Source organism: Lygodium microphyllum, chromosome 3 (genome assembly GCF_053477565.2).
Source record: "Lygodium microphyllum isolate KBCC chromosome 3, Lygodium_microphyllum_v1.1.10, whole genome shotgun sequence".
NCBI classification, from domain to species: Eukaryota; Viridiplantae; Streptophyta; class Polypodiopsida; order Schizaeales; family Lygodiaceae; genus Lygodium; species Lygodium microphyllum.
Window position 1 is genome coordinate 140,082,038 of NC_141137.1, and position 13,386 is coordinate 140,095,423.

The window sequence follows — 13,386 nt, forward strand, 5'->3', positions numbered from 1 at the left end:
ATGGATTGACAAAAGAAAACAAAAAATGTGTTAAGTCTTAGAATATCTTAGGTGTCAATCCAATGTGCCTATTAAGATTTGCATGCCATGTGGTTGCTATCCTTGTAACAACTACTCTATAGTACCCACGTTTTATACAATGTATTAAGTCAAATGAGACTCCTATTCATTATAATAAAATTTATTTTGGAAAAATTCTTTGAGTATTCTTGTGCTTTTCTTTTTCATTATATTTCATGTAAATGGTATGATTAAAGTGATGCCTTGAAATTGAATCTATACTTTGTGTCAATGTATCCACATGCATTTTGATATCGATGTTTATGTTTATTTACAAAAGTGTAAACATATCTTAATGTCATGTTGTTTTGTATGACATTTAGGTGATTACTAGACAGACTTAAAATGCTTATTATTTCGGGGTTAATTCATACTTCATTACATCGAATGTGTAGGTTATAATGCTCAAGAGAAGAACAAGCATTCTCTCGATAGAAGTATGTAATAGAAAAGATGAAGAAGGGAATCGGATCATTGATATGTACCATTGCTTGTCTTGGATACATATGCATCCAAGTATGAAGGGAGCTTTCAGGGTGAAAGCATCTGCAATTGTAGATGTATCAAAGCACTAGAAGGGTAAAATATAAGCTCTCAAAAAAAGAAATGTTAATTCTCACCTTGTAACAGAGGCATTTGTACAACATGTATTCATGCAAAAACAATTACATATTGCGGCCATTGTGCCCTTTCAATGAAACATTGCAAATAGTAGGTATTTGCAACTCATTGAGAATGAGAAATTTCATGATATCTATGTAACAACTTGTCTCATATTTACAGAAGTATACTCTTCGGATTGCTGTGAGTAACAAAACGTTGAGAGTTTCACAGGCTCTTTTAAGTGTTACCACCTCGAATTTGGTATAATGCTCTTTGAGGGGCATATAACTAAGCAGCTTACAAAGTACCTTGTTTTTTTCTATGACTCCAAGTACATATTGCCCAAGGGGGGTCGAGAATGTGGAACCCTTGAGTATATGCACATATAGAATCTCAATAACATAGAATGACCATTGTGTAGTAGCAACATTTTGCACATGTATAGCACAAAAATTTTAGTAGACATATTAAATTCTATGAAGCTAAGAACCAGCTCAAAGAATGTACATCTAAGCTGGCTCATACTGATTGCAAATTTTGCACACATGTTCAAGGAATGTAAGGGTTTGAGACGTACCAAAAGTACGTATGTCATAAAAAGTGCATCAGAGGATTATGTAACAAGGATTCTAGTCAAAACTTAGAAATAAAAAATGACTCACAGTCCCGAAACAGTGGAGTATCGAGTCACAACAAGGGACTTGGCTTTCAAGTAAAATTTGTCTCTCTTAGTTGACTACTATCTTACTTTGGGATGAATCAGTTAACTTTCCTTTCCAATTACATGTACTTTTTCACACAATAGACTTTATGCCTAGTGTTCAAGTATTGTAGATGGAGGATGCTCAAGGGTAAATGGTTGTGCCTTGCAAGACATGCGTGAAAGTGCAGTTGTGGATGTTACTGTCATTTGTGACGACTGTGAGCCCCAAGTGTTGCAAATGGAGGATGATTGGCCCTTGAGTATAATGGTCTAGGAAAGTAGAATGTTAATGCAGAATCCACCTGTTAGCTTCTATTTTAAACTAGATGGTAGGAAAATTCAAAGCTGAGCTAAGAATACTATTACCAATGGAAAGTGTGTGGCCCCACATATTTTAGAAATTGTAGAGTCTCCCTAAAAATCCCAACATCACAAGTTGTAATATCCAACACCTATAAATTTTTGGATTTTTTTGCCAATAGAATATTGTCGCTTGCAAACTTATAATATTTAAAATTTTGGTATTTATGAAAATTCATACACTTATTATACACTTTTCACATCAACACATTTACATATACATGTAAGCTTTACAAATATGTAAGTAAAGCCAGAACTAAATATCGTATGTGAAAAACCCTTAATGGTTTAAAACTTAAGGTTTTCAAGATAGAACTACTCTAGTTTTTGTTTCATTGTTTCATTTACACTTTCTCTCTTCATCTTTTTATGTCCACCATATCCCTCTTACCTGCTACGATGGATGCTCGTGCATACTTTGATGAGTGGATCCATGAGACTATCTTTGCCAGCCAGGGTGCTGAGATATTTTAGGTTTTCTATAAGAACTTCAACCTTGAAAGATGCTCTTATCACTAGATCCCCCCCTTCAAATTTTGGAAGACTTTGTGAGCACCATTGCTACCTCTACATACTCCATCGAGGGATCCAACATGACTTGGGTTCCTCTCAAACAGCTCTTGGTATTTCACGCAAGAAAGAATCACCAAAAAGTGGTGAATAGGTGTCTGGCCCACGTGGATCCTTTGCACAGAGTATGCACTGTTCCCATGGGGCAGTGCACCAGGTATAACACCTTTGACTCCAGATGCTAAACTTCGCACGAGGGATTTGCAAGCTCTTGGCCACCTAAGGAGTGTGTGTGTGTGTGTGAAGTTTTTTCACATTCCGATACAATTTAGTATTTTAAAAATTATCCCACACCAAAATCATGGATGGATTGATAATTGAGAAATCAACATTGCAACTACTGGCCCTTAGAAACTTCACATCACATAGACTATACACAGGCATCAGGAGTAAGGTTTGTAACAAGAAATGGAAAATTTTTGTATGTTTTTCCTATTGAAATTGACAGTGCTAACAAAAACTGTAAGTAAGAATTGAAAATACAACGCAGATGCACAGCCAAAGTTGAGAGCGAAGAACAAGAGTAAAAATTTAATTCATATTTTAAGGGCGCACATAATAGTTTTGCATTGGGACATAGTCATATATCCAATGCATGAGGATAACACTATGCCAAAAAAGATAACATTATAAACTATGTTCATTCCATTGGAATGAATGCATCCTTCACTTTTTCAATTTTTCTTACAAGTTAGAAGTTCTTGGGAGTTACAATGATGAACTTTGCATGTATTGCACAACGTTGAGCATCAGTCATCAAGGCAACTAAAAAGGCCTCTGCAGCACACTGTAGAGCATGAATACATTCTTTTGTAAAGAGATTGGGTCTATCCTCACCTTGTGCCAAAAATCACCTCCTGCTTTCTCTACGGTAGAGGTCTTGCATAATCTCATGAACAAGTCTCGAGAAGCTCACCTTCGGAATGATGAGATCAAAAGAGTGTTGATACCTCCTAATTTCTCTAAAGGCCACTGTACTTGGCTTCCACTTGCATTTCTTGTGGGGATGCCGAGGAGGACCCTTGTGAGGGCACTTTGAGGGAGCTGGATTAGGTTGAGAAGGGGGTACATCTGAGCTAGTAGATGCTCTAAGGGGCTAAACATGATATGGGGCTTTGAGCAGCTGCTTATTTGCAACTATCTTAGACCTAGCCAGATGTGAGAACTCAATGAATAAGATAGAAAGTAAAACCCTCTTTTATATAACCCTAAACTGTAAGACTCATTCACATAGATGCACACTCTCTCTTTCTCTGTTAAACTATGAATTACATTCACATTAAACACATTGTTCATCTTACTATCTTAGTTCTCTTCAAACCCATTTGCTGCCTTGTTGAAGCCTTGTTTCTAGCCACTTGGTATGGTTTTCTTTGGCACTTGAGGCTTCATAACATACTCTTTTAGTGACACAATATGATTCCATTATGTCTGCAGCTGATTCATCATCACTTTCATTTTCTCTCTTTTACGAGAGTTTAGCTTCATCTGCTACTATAAATCTATGCCGCCAAGATAGCAATTGGATCATTGGATTTCTACCATTCACCCTTCCACCATGATCAGTTTTTATTTGATATGCACCACAAGTTATCCAATGTAAATTTTCCATCCCTTGTGTGGACCAAATTCCGATGCTTCCCTTTTCTGCAGAGTATGGCCCATGTGCCTCAAGGATATGCTACAAAGACACATATCACACATGAGTAAAAATATATTCAACACTTTATACAATTCATACAATTTTAAAATATTGACTTCGTACACACCATGTAATGTGTGATAGAGCTTTTGCCCTACGCTTCCACCATGTTTTCGTAGAAGCTATGCACAGCATTGATAAATTCTTGCTTATCTTCATTGTTAAAAACCAACTTGTGAAGAAAGGGAGCCAATTTGATAAGACTTATCCAAACCTTAGCTTTGGCCAATCTTGTTTTTCCTCCATTACTTTGATCAAGAGCTGCAAAATGTAACTCTTTCCACCCATCGTAGTCCTATGGCCTACGAACCATGACATTCCCTTCCTCATTGATGGGTGCTAAGAGAAACTTCCTAGCCTTTGCTCCTCCAAAGTAAGGATTTTTTGGCAAGTTACCAGATTTTCTTGATCTCTTTTCATCTTTTTCAATCATCACTTGATGCTTGTGTAGCCCAATTTCTGATAGCACTTGCTCCAAATTCCTACACTTGCAATGGCTTCTTTTTTTGGCTGCATCCTATAAGCAAAGAAAATGTATTCATATACAAGTTTCTCCATGATTCTAACAAAAGCATGCAATGAACAAATGTGAATACGATCCAATGGAATGTTGAAGATGTGCTTCCAAGTGGGATCTTCTCTATTATGTGTCAGTGCATCACTTGTCACCCTTTGTCAGTTCTTATTTCTGTCCTTTCCTTCCACCCTCTCTGTCAAGCACTATAGGCATGGATTCTTTGTATTTGCACCATTGGAGATTCCACACATGCATTTTAAAGTTTTCAAGTCTCCTGTAAGATGCCATTCAACTAAGTATTGACCATACCCTTCAACTGAGACTATCTCACCGTGGTCCCGATGATCGATGATACTTGGAATACTTGTGTGCATAAAGAACAACTAGAGCACCTCAAATGTTTCCTTAGGAACTTCAAATGCAATGAGCCACCACACATGGCGCTCAGATTGAACAAAGTTTCATGGGTTGTTATTGTTGAATTGTAAAGCTCTATTCATTAGAGTTGCACTAACTCTTTCAAGCTTTACTCCTTTGAAGACGATCTCACTTTCATCTAATTTTATAAAAAACTGTAATTTACCATTACATTCCTCAACATACATATTTTAGTACATTATCATTGTCGACTACACCTTGTACAAATCTTAATAGTAATTGTTGAGTTTGGTGAACTTCACCACATATGCACTTTTGGTCCCAATCTTTAGTGTTTCCATGCATTGAACATGCATGGGATCTCCTATCAGCTCCAAAACCTTTGTATTAAGTTGTTGTCGGGCCTCTATTAACTTTAAAGGTTGAGCAAGAGGCATGATTCTATTTCTCTTCAGTACACGACCAAACCCAGCCTTGACACCTTTGAATTTCTTTGAGTACGTCTTTGTGCTAATGCTGCCCTTGTCACAAATAGATTGTGTATCCACAGCTAAGAACTCATTTGACATATCTTTTAATGTGCACTCAATCACCTTTTCCTTCACAGCCTTAAACTTAGAATTGCTCAAAGCATTTTTCAATGTACTTGCCTTCAGCAATCTACTAATACACGATCCAACCTCGCCCTCACCTAGGTTCTCTTTCTGAGCTCTACATGCTTTGATACGTCGCTTTCACTGGTCACTATTCACAATTAACTCATTGATTGACTTCTTCTTTCATTTGCACTCCTGTGTTAGCTTACTATTGATCTTTTTTTAAGTCTTCCAATTGTGCCTTTGCCCCCTCATATGAGATACCAATGCCATGGATGGTGTCATGCATTGAAATAATTTGATTGTTTTGTTGAATTATAGTGTCATTTAGCTGTACCACTTGTCCTATGAGCTTTTGTATATGAAATTGATGTGCAAAGATCACATCATGGAAAATTTTTATGGTTGCTTGGCAAGTTGTAAATACTTTGAATGCATGATCATTGAGCCACCTAGTGTAACCAAGCAACCCATTTTCACCCTTGCACACATACTTTAGCAAATTTGTGATATATTCCTAAGAAAGTTTGAAGTTTATTGTTTAAGGGGTCAATTGGGTAGATTTTCCCATTAACCCACAAGTCCACATGTTTGAATCCCATTTGCCTCCTGTAAGTCTGCAAAACCTGAGGGTTGACACTGGTATGCTGGGTTCTTTTGAATAATGGGGCGTATTCAATCTCTATCTCAATATGCAACTCCTTCTTTCTTGTATTCATTTTACTATTAATAGAAACAGGGGGCCTACTTGGTTGTCACAGGAGGTAGAGTGGAGATGCACAGAGAGGTACACAAAGGTGCCAAGGGAAAGGAGGATGTAAGTAATTCACTCTGTTAATGAAGATTGCATAAACACAGAGAAGAGGTCACAATAGAGCCATGAGAGAATATAGATATGGAAAAAAATAACTCTGAGGATAGAGATGTCCAAGACTTTTCGTATTTTATATATTTCTATTTTACCTCCAAAAACATTTCCAAAAAATATGAAATTTGACTAGTTTGTTTGTTTTTTTACCAAAAGCTAGAATATAAAAAATTCACAAAATATCTTAAAAGGAACTTTCAAATTTTCATTTTCCTTATTCTCGATTAAAAAATCAATTACCTCGTATCTACTAATCAATTTGCATTGAAAATGAAGCACCACACTCTTGTAACTAACTCCTTTTTTAATATAAAATTTGGTTGAAAAAGACTTCTTGAATGAGGAGAGTTCATTGTTTTCCTAATAAAAGCTTCTTTAAAAATTTTAAGGTTTTCAAAGTTTTAAATTATTTATTTATATTAATCTCCCAAGAACCACCCACTTATAATGTATACATAGCGGATAGGTCGGATGCAACTCATCGCGATGCCGCACTAAAGAGTAAAGCTGACAGTCCCTGCAAGTCTCCACAAAGTGGAAAACATCCTTATACATCCCTTTCCACCAGTATCTTTCTTTGATTTTCTCATAGGTAGCCCACACACCTCTATGTCCAGCCCAAGAACTCTCATGAAACTCTCGCATAATCTGTATCTGCATCGCCGCCTCACAAACTACTCTCAAGGGTAGGCCGCCTCTCTTCTTTGGGTGCTTCCAAAGAAAACCATCTTTCAAGAAATACCCATAAGCCTTTCTTCTAATTTTCTTGAATGCATCATCTATCCAATCAGCTCTTCGAGTCAATGAACTCAGATACTGACCAATTTGCAGCCACTCGCCAACATAGAGTTCTTCAATAAAGGCTTCAACTGTAGATACATGACAATCATGAACAAGGACAGAAGCTGCAAACTCTGTCTCATCATCTTCTGCAAGCAATGACTCCTCATCCTCATATCTCGCTCTAGACAGCATGTCAGCAAACTGGATTATCTTTTCTTGCTATGTGTCGAAATTCTGGATTCAATGATTTGATGTAGGCAATCCACCGAAGCATCGCTATATCTGGAGTCAAACAGCTAGTAATCATGCCAAGCAAAGGCAAGAAATCTGTTTCCACAACAACTGGAGCACCAATAAAATACTCTTTATCACACTTCAGTGCAGTGACTACTCCCCACAACTCTCTTTTAATCTGCGGATATCTTCTCTGTCGCTCATTAAGAACTTTAGCTCCAAAGCGGATTGCATATCTGTTCCCATCAGCATCATCCTATCCCACTGCCCAACCTATGCCAATAGGGCTAGTATCAACTGTCAACATGATTGGCCGTCCACACTGATAATCCACCTTGCGAAGAGTAGGAGCTGACTGCAACAGCTTCTTGAGTTTACGCATGGCTTTTGAATGCTTCTCATCCCAATGAAACTCCTGCCCCTTTCGAAGCAGCTGATAGAGAACATCTGCTATGTGAGCAAAATGAGGAATCCAAATCATGTAAAATACACAAGCTCCCACAAATCTCCGCACCTCTGAAGTAGTCGAGCAATACTCTGCAATCCTGCTTATGGCATCCACCTTTGCAGGTGAAGGCTCCCTGCCATAATAACCAAACCATATGCCCAACTATGATGACTTCATTAACACCAAAGACAGATTTCAGCCCTGAAAGAGTCAAATTTACCTCCTCTAATCGTGTCAGAATTTGCTCACAAGCAACCAAGTGTTCAGCCACAAACTGTCTACATCCTCACAAATCAAGACTCTCATTCTTTTCTTCTTCTGCACAGCCTTTAATAGGCACATCATCTAAGAAAGGCATGGTATACTGCGGAATATAGTCTCGTAGAACTTTATGCATAGCATTCATCATATGAGCAACTGAGTTGGTGGCACCTTGAGGCAAGGTACACATCCTCACAAGACCAATAGGTGTCCGCATAGTGGTAATATCCCTGCTTTCCAGGGCAAGCTGAAACTATTCATAACCAGAATACAAGTCACCTAGGGAATAGATGGCTCGTCCTGCAAAAGCCTCGGCAAACTCATCCACAACTGGTCCTGTTCCTACATTCCTGATTGTCATTCTATTCATGAGCTGCATATCCTCAATAAATCTCAAGGTTCCATTCTTCTTTGGTACAGTAAGGCACCTGTTAGAATAGGGCGTAGAAGAGGGTTCCAAAATCCCCATCTTAATTTTCTCATTCAGCAACTCTATCAGCTTTGGCAAGTGTGCTCTGGGCACAGGTATAGGACGTATATTCCATGGCACATGAGGAACAGTGAAGATGACCATAGGCCCAACCAATTCGGGACTAATGCAACCAATTTCATGAGGAAAGAAAGCAAATGCCTTACCATGTTGTCCAAGCATCTCTCTAAAACATTATTTTTCCACTGGAAGCAAGAAATCATCATTTCCAATCTTCAATTCTACAAAAGTTTCAGCTGTAAATTCATGTCCAATATCTGCAGGAACTCTCAACATAGGCTGCTTCATAGCTTTTTCCATCTGCTCATCACTATTAGGAGGAAGCGGCCTTGCAACCGGCTTAACCTTCTTATCAACTATTTTATACTTCGTGTCAACCTTGGCATCAGTCAGGGACTCTCTTCTTTGTTGCAATTTCTGCAATTTTTCAGCAACTCTCAACTCTGTTGGTTGAAAGATTTCAGCCCTTTGCTCTATGAATTGCATGGGTGCAGCCTGAAACTCTGTATGCTGAAATTCTTTAGCATTAAACTCTGTTGGCTGAAAGGTTTCGGCCCTCTGCTCTGTGGACTGCCATGATGCAGCCTCATACTCTATATGCTGAACTTTTCCAGCATTTAATTCTGCTGGCTGAAAAGTTTCAGCCCTTTGCAACTCTGTGGACTACCATGATGCAGCCTCATACTCTATATGCTGAACTTTTCTAGCATTTAATTCTGCTGGCTGAAAGGTTTCAGCCCTGTACAACTCTGAAAGCTGATCAAGATCAGCCCCATAGACTCGGTTTGCTGAGTTTTCTCAGCCTCTGACTCTGTTTTCAGCATAAAAGCATAAATTTCCTGATACATATCCAAGGTTTGCACAGGTATGATCCTTGAACCCTTACATACATCAGTTTTCAGCATATTTTCCATCTCAGACAAAGTATCTGCATAAGACATTTCATCATACAACCCATCCACATGCTCTTTTGCTTGCAAAATACCTGCAGTCTTCAACTCTTTCTCCTTACGACCAATGTACTGCCTGGCAGCTCTAGACAAATCTGAAATTTTCTGATAACTCACTGAACTATCTGAAGAAAAACCAAAAAATTTAGTGGAGAAAGATTGGCTGCCAGGAGGCGAGATCTCCTCTTTTCTCTGCTCCGTACCACTGGCGTCTCCCAAGACAGCAGTACCTAATGAAAATCCAACTCCTTCGCAGGTAGTGGTGCCTCACTCAAGGAGTCCCTGTTTCTCGGATGATTTACTCCAACAGTCATAAACTGCGCCACAGCTCGCATACCATCCTTACTGCGTATCCATGCATAGGCTGAGCCGTCATCCATCACTTTTGTCTCCATTCTTGCTTCTGTAATGAAAGGCTGTCCAAGAATAATCGGATAAGAACAAGAATCCTGAACAAAGCAATGATAATCCTCTTCAACATTGCTAATAGAAATCCTGATGCTCGAACAAGCAGCATACATATCACCAGAAGTATTATTGGCTGCTCTCATGCGCCAGCCATGCTCTGCATCCATAGGCCACTTGCCACTCTTATAAACACCTTGAGCAATAAGATTAATCTCGGAACCATGATCGACTAAAGCGACCAAAGGAATCTGTTTCTCTCCAATCCTTACCACCGTCTCAGTGGTTGCTCTAGCCCAATAACTACGTGAAAAATGGCTGCGAGGAATGAGGATAGGGGTATCATCATCCTCATACTGCATAGGTTGAACTATTTTCTCCAACTGTGGGTTGACAAAAGCATTCTCAACCATCACTGCATCATCTTGCTCTCCTCCAAGAGCTCCATACCATAATCCCTGTAAAGCAGGTCCTTCCATTGCATGTCGTTTCCCCCGCAAAAGATCCTGCATCTGATCCTGTATTTCTCTTCTAGCAATCCAAGAGCTTCACCAACAGTAAAAGTGACTTCACTATTTAGAATCCTTTCATGAAAAATCTTACTCATATCCGTCTGCATGTTGAGGTCTGGCAAGAGCTTGAATCCTGGCTTCTTTCTTGGTTGCCTCTTTTCTTTCATCTGTTTGTCTACCATAGGTTGTTCAGGACCTGATTGTGCTGGAGAACTCGTCATAGGTGGAGCTGTAATAGGTGGTGAAACAAAGTCACCCCCTCTAGTCTTTTTGGAGGTGCTGAGACCCTCCTCATCTCTTCTTCTCCTCAACCATGGCATCTAAACCCTGTGTTTTCACCATATAAGAAAAAATAGAATACCTGTCAACAGGAGAATCCCATCCCGTTTCTCCTCGGATGGTGGAGCCCACACAAGTCATAGTAGATGCCTGAACTTTTCCTCTTCTCGCTATCTCCAAGGCAGAGGACCATAAGGCAGAGTCTCCATCTGATTTCTGCTCAAGCTGGACTCCATAAGCTGAAGCATATCCTCTAACACTCATATAAGCTGATCACGCAGCCATATCATCAACGAGCTTCTTCATGCCTCCCTTACCAAAGTTCGTGTCAAGAGGAGCACTAGTCTCTGTTAGCCATATCTTCCCATCTTGTCCCCAAAACACTACGTTCTTCTTATGCGCTTCCTGAAAAGCATCACAATCTCTGCAGTGTTGGTGCTCTGTACTATCGCACCAAATACGTCGTCTCCCTTTTCTTTGGCCAACTGGGAAAGCAGTCACTGGAGCAGGTGCTACAGCAGGTACTAGCATAAGTTGCTCTTTTAACTTCCCAACTTCAGCTTTGACTGCCTCTATCGTCAAATCTGCCAAGCCTTTAATAATATCATCTACTGAAAAGGGCACTGGAGCAGCAGGAACTGATGGATTTACAACAAGAGGAGTAGGCTTAGGCATAGAACTTGCAACAGGGGTAGAAGTAGAGGTCTCCAAGGATTTTTCAGAAGCAGATCCTGTATTACGATGCAATCATACCCTCCTGCGTTGCTTCTTAACAAGCGCATTCACAGCATCAATGACATGTTTCCACTCGGTCTTTAAGCCTAAATCGGTAGCTTGATCTTTCAAAAGATCATCCAACTTTTCCTGTAAATCAGCATCAGCAGCTTGCAAAAATAATTCCACCTTCTGCATGTCCAAAGCTTGCTGCTCAGTCCCGTCCAATTGATCATAGCGGCTCTCAAACTCTCGCAGAAGGGCGGTAATTGAAAGTCCCTTATTAGGCATAGAAACCCATACTAAGAAATTCCTGCGGTTCATAAGACCTATATCCTCCAGGAAATATTCATCTTTTAATGCCTTCTTAAACTCTGTCCAACCAGCATGTGTTCCTTGAATTTCTGAAATTCGGACCTCAAGTGCGCGAACCACAATCCGCAAGAAGTAGCGGCTCCAAACGTCTTGAGAAACCCCAAAAAACTTCATCTTTTCTTCATACAAGTGCAAGTAAGTTGAAACTTGTTGGCCGTTGAACTGCTTCATCTCCTGTTGAACAGCCTTCAAAGCATCCATGGCATCACTATCGTATTTCGCGTGTGCTTGCTACTGCATATAGGATGTAAACGACTGCAACAGATGCTTCATGACATTCTTGTCTGTCATCTCTTCTTACGAGTCTCCCAACTTGCTAGAAATTGACGTAGCACTTTCACGTCGGGTTCACCAGAAATGTCGTGGAGTTCATGCAAGAGCTGCTGAACACGGGGTTCAAGATGCTGTAAGGAAAGAGGCTAACAAGAAGATCTCAATTTTAAATGCCAAAGATCACTATATTGCTTGTCAAGTGAATTACAACAAAGAAACTGCCAACAAACAAATTTTCTTCAAGTTCCTTCTTTCTTATCTCTACATGTAACTTTTGGCCTTGCTCCAAGGCTCTTAAGCAAGCTCAAGCTTTCAAGCCACTAACAAAGGTAAAAGCATTGGGGCAAAGTCTGTAGGGCAACTGGTATAACGTAGAGGAACTACACTCACTGCAAAACTGTGATCCCAAGCATCAAAGTACAACAGAGCCATTGGCCAAAAGTCAACTTGGTCACTGATTGCCTCAATTTTGTAACCTTTCCCTCAAAGAGTGTTACTACCTATTTGAAGTGGCACACAAACCTCGGGGTCATTCATACGTGCATATGTGTCCCTGGGACCACCTAAACAAGCTGCACATGATGGACTGGTTGGAGTGTTGTAGCCTGCTGCCTCAAATATTTCAACACAAATTTTGCCATCAGCACCAGGCACTGGCTGAGTGTACACATCAATCCAGACCTTCTGTGTAGCAGGAACGTGAAAAGTTGGCACCTTCACCTTCTGGCCAGAAGTGTGTAACAGCTTGGCTGCAGAAATAAAATCCTCAATTTTCCCACTAGTGCATGAACCAATGTACACCCATTCAATCTTCACACTGGTACATTCTCTTGCAAGAGCACGGTTGTTTGGAGAATGTGGCTTTGCAACAACAGGCTCCAGTTTAGAGACATCAAATCTGTATTCAGCAGCAGCAAACATGGCAGACTCATTTGTATATATTAGCTCGAAAGGTTTGGTGGCTTTTCAAAATCCTCCTAGAGACCCATGTTGATGCTAACGGCTGAGGCACAGTGACACAAAAGACCCGCGCATTCCACCTGAAAAGCCATCACAATGGAAACTACCTTGGACAGAGGAGCTGAATCAAAGCTTGGGGGCAGCCTGCCACATGATACCAGCAACAATCCACCTTTGAAGTGCGCATGAAAAGCAGTGCACATCCGGCTTTCGACAACCTCGAGCGATGAAGTCCAGCCCGACTCTGGTGGCGCAGTTAGTACTTGTAGTTATTCTGTTTTTGAAGAATAGGAAACTCGATGATTTTGGTTCGATCATTTGTACCTAAGTGACTCCTTAGTTTCG

The 13,386-nt window shown here is 40.0% G+C and overlaps 1 pseudogene; it reads right to left on the minus strand.

Annotated features, from left to right (window-relative positions):
* Nucleotides 1-12,564: 12,564 nt before the first annotated feature.
* On the minus strand, nucleotides 12,565-13,111 carry LOC148038955 (3-isopropylmalate dehydratase large subunit, chloroplastic pseudogene; annotated as a pseudogene).
* Between the last annotated feature and the right edge of the window lie 275 nt (nucleotides 13,112-13,386).